Below are 8,336 nucleotides of genomic sequence, written 5' to 3'. Positions count from 1 at the left end.
TGAAAGCGGAAGGTGGAGGTTGGTCGAACCAGCGAAATGAGATGAGAAGGTTGACCGAGAAGGGGAGACCATCTATTATATATGATGGGCGCGGTCGCTCTCTATAGATTTTTTTGCCATTATAAATGCAGGCCGTTGCGAAGATAAATTTTTAATTATCGGTAACAAAAAGTTTGATTAAAACAGTTTCTAATCTTGTAGGTTCGCGTAGTAGTAAACATTCTTGACGAATGATATTTTTAGACTACAGATTATTCACGGATAGTGTTTGTATTCTGATGTTCACTACCACAAAATTTAATAATATATGTTATGACTGACTCATAAATAGCATATTTTTATCTTTGAAGCATACATTTTTTTTGCAGTAAATAGATTTGATTTCGAAGACACGTGAATTTTTTCATATATAATTTTAATTATACATATTTCTCTACGATGAAAAATTAAAACATTATTGTAATGTTGTATATTTTATTATTCTTTCAATTATTTGTATGTTATATATGATATTCTACAATGTCTTTTGGATTCATTGATTTCATTCTATCGATTATAAACAAAAGTGGTATAATTATAAACACTAAGTGGTCTGTTTCATTTCCACAAATAATTTTTATCGTTTGACATATTTGTTTTAAAAAATCATCAATCTCAGTCAGCGATAATTTGACAATCGCGATTTCTTCCTGCGTTCTCTCTCTCTCTTTCTCGAGCGGCCATGTTTCCGAAGGCGTCCGAGAATGTCGCCCAGCTTTTGTTTTGCCTTTAGCACGACCGCCACCACCATCAGCACCACCCTTGTAAGTTTCCCCTCCGCTCATCCCCTGACGCCACGCACAACTCTCTTTGGTTTCACCCTCTTTTTTTCAGGCTGGATGCTGTGGTGCAAAAGAGATGAACGCAGAGCCCCTATGGATTTTTTTTCCGTACCACGAGACTACGAGAGCACCCGCTCTCTCTGCACCCCTCTACGTTCGCGATGTTTTAAGGGCTGCAGCAACGCCTGATGGCGATCCTAAGGTAGAAAAAAGATTCAACCTTCAATTTGTAAGGTTGGCGGACTGTTTAATTGCAATATCCAATTCCTCCTCGTAATCCATCTTTTCTTTCTCTTACTACTTTCCTTCATTACCCTGTCTCTGTCTCTTATTCCTCTCGCTCGCGGTTTTCGAGGCGTCGAGATGGTTCATAAGGGCTGCTCGCTCGTTAATCTTCCGAGACGTTTTTTCTTTTCTTTTTTACCACCCTGAGGCGCGACGTCGCCTCGCTCGGGGGAATAATAATGAGACTAATCCGCGCGACACACCTTGTACATTAATTCCTCGCACGCAGCATTCCTCTCAGACCGGCCACTTGAAAATCCCAGAGATACATATCGCGATTTATTTTTAAAAACGACAATTTAAAGGAAGAAAATCGTTCTAAGGAACAAATGGAAGTCGAATATTGGTATGAAAGACGACTATTTTTATACGCAAATATGAATGTCTAATCCCAATATCCCACAAATTTCTATTAAAATTCTTGCAGTATAATATTATAATTATATGATTAAATTTATATATCTTTATATAAAATAATGTTAACAAATATGGTTTATTTAATATTACTTTTGATTCTGTCTCATATTTCTTGGCATATTATTCACATAACAATTATTAAAAATTATTGGCAATTACTTTTGTTTTTGGCCAATTGTCTTTTGTTACAAAAAATCATACCATTCATCTAAAAATATATACCACATTTCGCAATTAAATATCTATTTATTTTACAAAATAAATATATGTAGAGATTATATTCTCTTTAATTTTTTGTCATATTTTATTACGTATTATTTGATATTTCCTTTAGTTCCATCTTATCACATATTATTTATTTAACAATTATTAGTAAATTGCCTCTTGTTGTAAAAAAGATATGCCATTTATTTAAAAGTTATATATCGAATGTTTATTTATTTTGCAAAACAAATTTAGCAAAATTCGTTTTACTCTGCACGGAAAAAAAAATAGGAAAAGGAATATCTTCGCACATCTTTGAGTTTGACAAGCTTTCCATAACAAAATGCAAGTGTGTCGATTTGTGATTCGCTACAAAAAAAAATCTACTCAGCGGGCGAGCATAATGTCAGAGTTTACAGTTCCGGCAAGCACCCCTCACGCGGTTAAATCGTGCCACCCCTTTCTGTCCGCTGTGCGGAACATTACGCAGCTTCCCCAGTGCGGCCGGTCTAATTGTGATATCGACTTTTTTCTTATCTTTTTTTCAACTCATCACCGCGTCCCGCTTGCTTGCTCCTGGCGAGCGCGGTTTTTTGTCCGTTATTTTCCCGCCACCCGGTAATTATGTGGGCGCGGCGGACCAAACAAGGGAAGAAACGAACGCGGCGTTGAAAAAAAGTCGCTTTGCATATTTAAATCCCGTTGGTAAAATCAACGGGGAGAGGCAAAGGAAAGGACGAAACATAGAGAGTGAACGAGACGGATGGATAGGGCGAAAAAAAGGGTGCGTTCTGAGCCAAGCTACCCCTGCGACATCGGAACGAGACAGAGAACGGCGAGGGCGCGTGCGCCACGACAATGGGTCGTGTTTGCACACCCGAAAATTGGCCGACGCAAAAAAAAGCGGCGACTATCTGGGTATGAGACAAAAACTACTTGGCAAGAGAAAAAAAAATAGTCAAAGGGAAATCGTCTAATCGAAAGACATGCGCTAACTACCCTCGTCACGGTGGCGCTTACTCGAAAGGGTAGTTTACTTTCAAGTTCGCAATTAAGAAATATATCGCAGCGGTATTAAGGAACTTTATGATAGTATTCAGATAAAGCACTAAATAATTAATTTTGAGATCCAGATAAAAAACTTTTTTATAAAACATTTCGAGCACCACCTTGCTTGGTTTATAACTGCGACTATACAGAATAATTATCGAAATTTTGCGTTGAATATATTGACATGTTAATAGAAATATGAAATAAGTAAAAAATTAGCATTTTTGAAATAATAAAAGAAAATTGATTAATAACATTGTTGTAGAAAAATGACACATTTATTAACATATTGCTTATAAAATAATGTTATAACTCTGATAAGAGATCAAACTCACATAACCTTATAAAATTGTAGTGTTTGAAATTAAAATCATGACAGTTTCAAAGAATACATTATAATTGAAAGTATAATGTATGTAAAGAAAGTAAAGTTGCATATCCACTATCCTAATTAATAAATAATTAAATCGTTTCAAAAATCAGAAAGAAAAATGCTTTGTTGAAAAGTTGCTAATTTTGAGTTGTGTCATTTTTCTATCAACGTAGTAATATTTTTTGTAATTAATCTAAATTATAAAAACTATAAGTACCTGCAATCACATAATTCTTATTCCTGAACGATTATAAATACAAAAATGAATAATTTATTAACGATCATTTATTATGCTGAATATAATGTTTTCCGCGATTTATTTCTACAGCAAAGATATCAGAAAGACTATATTATTCTACTAATAAATAATTAACAATGTTAAATGAATAATTAACAAAATAATTTTAGCATATCAAAAACGATAATTCCTAGTTTTTTCGTTATGAAATTACATTCACCATTTGTTTAAAGATCTACCTTTTAATCAAGCCGCGAAATCGATTAGAACCGCGGGAGTATTTTTCTTCTAAGTGCTGTCGGCGATAATGCATCACGTGCATCAATGTGTTACAAGATACGTGAACATAGACCGGCATCGATCACGGGGATTAGCCGGATCCAATTTTCCGCGGGCGATAAATTAGAATTTATGAAATGAACGTGAAAGGCCGTGCGCGAGTCCTTCGAGGGTGAGCTCTCTCGCGAGGGAAGTCCAGTCTCTCCCTGCTGCCGTTCTCCATCTACAAGTACCTTCCTCACCCTCGCGAACCTTTCGCACTCCCTCTCCCCTTCTGGACCGGAACTAATAGTTTTTTCTCTATTTTTTTCACACGATGCCCCGCGGTGCCCAAATCGTATCTTTCTGATCGTCAGCAATTTTCGTGCTGACTTTCTCATAAAACTTATCATTATATCCATTGGATGATATAATTTCATTGTCGTAATATACCTAATTCTTTTTATGTATATAGAATATTTCAAATATTTTTTACGTATATCCTATAAAATAATAATAGTTCAAAATAATAATATATTCTAATAAAATTCTTTTATTTATGATTCTGCTCTTAAAATATAATATTTTCTAATCATTTAAAAAAATTTATTAATATTATTGCGAATTTGGCCAAGTACAAATGTATGCTCTACATATTCGCGTAAGTATACATATTTACATTTAAAAATATTTTTTATAATTATACTATGATATTATAAAAGCATGGTAAATTGATTTGCTGTTAATAAAATATAAATATCACATTTAAAAGATTATGTTTTATCTATCTATTAGAAAATCATTTCTATTAGAAATATTACTAAACATGATTCAGCTTCATTTATATAATAAAATTTTATTTTCAAAAAATTTTGAAATTGACATATTTCATCTCTGCATGTGACATACAATTTTTATTCTTAAAATATTTTTTTCTTGATCCAATTGTGCGATTATTGTTTGCCAATCATTATAAGGGTCGCGCTTTGAGAACATTTTGTCTTGGTGCGCGTAGAACTAGTCGATCCGTTCGATAGACACCGAGGACCGACAGATGTTTCCCATTTTTTCACACTCCCTCTCTTCGACGGAACGCCGTTATTTTCGCAAAAAAGTACCCCGAAACCGATCGGCCGCTTCCGCGCACACGTGATCATGTCCCATTTTACGAACGGATGTTTCGCCGACCGATCGTTCCCTTTCGAGGGGTTCGGAAAACGTTTCGTCGAACAGCTCGTAAGCATCGATCTCGTATCGCTTATCGTTTTCTTCTTCTCAGTTCAGTTATAAGTCATCGCGTTGCGTGTATTGTATATCGTGTATAAATGAGCAACAACTATGTTCTATTTTAAAATAAATAGAAAAAGAAATAAAAATAGATGTCACATAGAATAAATAAGATATTAAGTTTTTCTATTCTCACCTTATAGAACTTTAAATTTTTCTTTACGCATATATTTGTTGTAATAAAATAAATACAAAATTTTTGACTTAGCATTAACATCAGCGATTTCGTAACGAAATTCTATTTTCAAAACTACATCTCGCAGAGGTACAGAACGCAACTTAGGTGGCCGTTTACTTTTTTTCATGGAGATTATAACGGTTGGTCATCTCCCGGGGCGATAGCCGTGTAATCCCGTTGTGATACACGTGGATTCGGGATTTTTCCTGGAAAAAAAATCCTAGAAACCCCGTAATCCTGGATGGACAGGAATAACGAGTGTTTGATTACAGGCACTGTGGGGCTTCAAAACCACCCAGTGGGTAGTAATGTTCAGGGGGAGAGGGAGGATAAGGGTGGTAACGTGAGAATAAAAAAAAGTTGGGGCACGAGCTCCTCGAGATATAGTGTTTTGTATCAGTGTTGTACGGATGTTTAAAAAGTACCATTACGCTGTAACTTATTATTTCATATTATCATAACTTTTATCGTAACTAATTTATTCATCATTGTCCCCCCCCCCCCCGCCCATTTTATAGTATTTATTATGCTAATAAATCTGAAGTAAACATTAAATAATCATCCGATTACATTCTTCCTACATTAATAATCTTAATACTTTTGTGTTAAATATGTGAAAAATGCAAGTCTTTCAAATGATTAAATGTTGGATAATAAAAATGAATAATTATGGCTTTAAACCGAGAGAAAAACAAGTTTTATAAAAAATATATTTCTCTGAGATAATGGTGTATTATAAATTTCATGAATGTTCCACGTGTGAACGCTTCGCAATCATTTTCTATCCCTCGCTACCGGTAGGTAGGTGAGTGACCCCCTTCGGTTTTTGTGAAGGGTTTTCCTGAGGGGAGACTTTTTTTTTACTCTAAGGGGCACCCGTGCCTGTGGGGTGGAGTCCTTTTTTTTATAGACCAGCATCTGTACCCTCGCGGCTAGAAGAGAAAAATTTTTCAGTCAGCCAGTCACTCACCTGGCCTACTTCGGGACGGTGAACCCGGAAAATTTCGTGTCTCGTCTAGCATCACAAGTTTCGTATATTCCGAGTGCAACCTGTGAACGTTTCGACTCCATCAAATTGCACAACGGAAAATTACGTGTATTACAAATGTAATAAGAACATCTAGTTGATAATTCGTGAAGGTTATAAAGTTCAGTTGATTTAGCTATTTATATACATAAATAAATAATGAAAATATATTCCAAGATTACGGAGTGAATTTAGTGATTTGTATACACATAAATAGTGAGAATGTGTCATACATAAACACATGCATGCACCTTATACGCCGTATCGAGAAGAATTCTTAGCCTCAAGCGTGAACGTACAAATACAAAATTATCGAGGTGAAGTATATATATTACGAAAATAAAAAAGCGGAATTTAGCATTGTAAAAGAAGTATTTAATAAATAAATTAAATGTAAAGTTCATTAGTTGCAAATATAAAAAGAATAATGGCCAAGGACGAGCAAAAATTAAAAATAATAAATTTAAGTAATGATAAATAATTTTGTTCTCTAATGATTTAGAAAGATGTATTTAACAATTCTAATACTTTTAAATTATACACGTTGTGCGTACTGTAATAGTGGCTAAACCGCACAAGACGCACGTATATAAATTCCTAAAAAAAGTTTTAAAGAACGTCCACAATTCACATTGACGATTGAATGTTCTCGATGTATAAAGAAAGGACAAAAGCGGTATGAAAAATTCGAGACACGAGGGACACAGATTCGGGCAGGTTGCTTTTTATCCTTCGCCTTCGTGGCCTTCCATTAAAAAGAAAACGCTTTCTCCCGCGCCCTACGATCCCCCGAGATTAAAACATTCGCGAGCGACTCGTGAACTCGTTTGTCGTTTATGTGCGCCTCCATCCCTTCGTTCTCTATCCACGCCGACAAACGATCCTTTTCTCTCCTCATTTCTCGCGACGAGTCACGTAATGAAGCGTCGAGCGTCGTGCAGCTAATTTTCCGCAATTTCTCAAAAAAAAAAAAAAAAAAGAAGGAAGGAACGCTGAGAGGCGAAACCTCTCCCACATCACCTCTTAAAACTCACTCCCGACGTCGCCGGAAAGCGAGAAGCGCGCCAGAAAAGGGCGATGAGGGCGAAAAAAGTGAGATAAAGTGAGAGACAGAGAGAAAAAAAGAAGGTGAGAGAAAAGAAAAATAATCTCTTATATATACGACGCCTACGGTGTAATGGAGGGTATTTCGCGCTGCAAAACACCCGATCCACCCCTGTGCCAACGTCTCCACCCGCCCTCGCGCCTTTAGTAATCCCCGCCACGCCGCCTGAAAATAATATCTATCTCTCGCCAGCGTGAGGAAAAAGGATGAGAACGGGGAACGAGTTGAGGAAAGAGAGACAGAGACAGTCGTCGCTGATATCCGCGTTGTGTCATCCAGGAGGAGACGCAATTTCCAGAGAATCCTTACGTTTGAAATCGAGATCATTTCACTTGCTTAATGATAATTAATACTAACGATATTAATATTGTGAAGAAATTGATATTGATGTATATATACGATTACGGTTCGTTTATCATCAAAATGGTCAATATGCGCTTTGCAGGAACGCGATTTGATTCACTATAATGTAACAATGTGGATTTTATCGATCGGCTTACGGAACGAAACGAACGCCAGCCGATAAAAGACGAAACGGAATCTCGCGGCGGAATAATAAATTCGAAGGCGGTGGAACAAAAAACGGGAATAATAGGCGCGAGAATCGTGGCGGTAAATCAAGTGGAGTCGCACAACGATAAATAAAGGTAAATGACGGTGGTGATTCATAATTAAGGAGCCGGGGATCGGAGTCGCGACAAGGCGACCGCGACTGTCCGGTAGTGAAAAAAGAAGAGCTAGCATGTGTTGGAGAAATTGTGACAAAGGAAGAGGCAGAAAGACCCTTTTGCACGCCAGAAAGCAATATATCGCGATATATCCCTTAAGCTAACGCTTAAATAGTTGTGCACGAAAGTTAAAACTTTGATCATAACTCTAATTTTACAATCTGACTCATAATATTTATAATATTTATGATTTTAATCATATTAATATCTGTCATAAAAAAAATACACCCAATAAATATATTTCAAAAATTATAGATTACTTTATATTTCAAGCGAGCTTTTTAATTTTACATTCTGATTTATAAGACTTATAAGATTTCTGTGATTTTATATTACATCTGTCAAATACATAAAAATTAACATAC

This window comes from Acromyrmex echinatior, chromosome 10, assembly GCF_024713525.1.
Source record: "Acromyrmex echinatior isolate Ae372 chromosome 10, ASM2471352v2, whole genome shotgun sequence".
NCBI classification, from domain to species: Eukaryota; Metazoa; Arthropoda; class Insecta; order Hymenoptera; family Formicidae; genus Acromyrmex; species Acromyrmex echinatior.
This window is presented reverse-complemented; position numbering follows the sequence as displayed.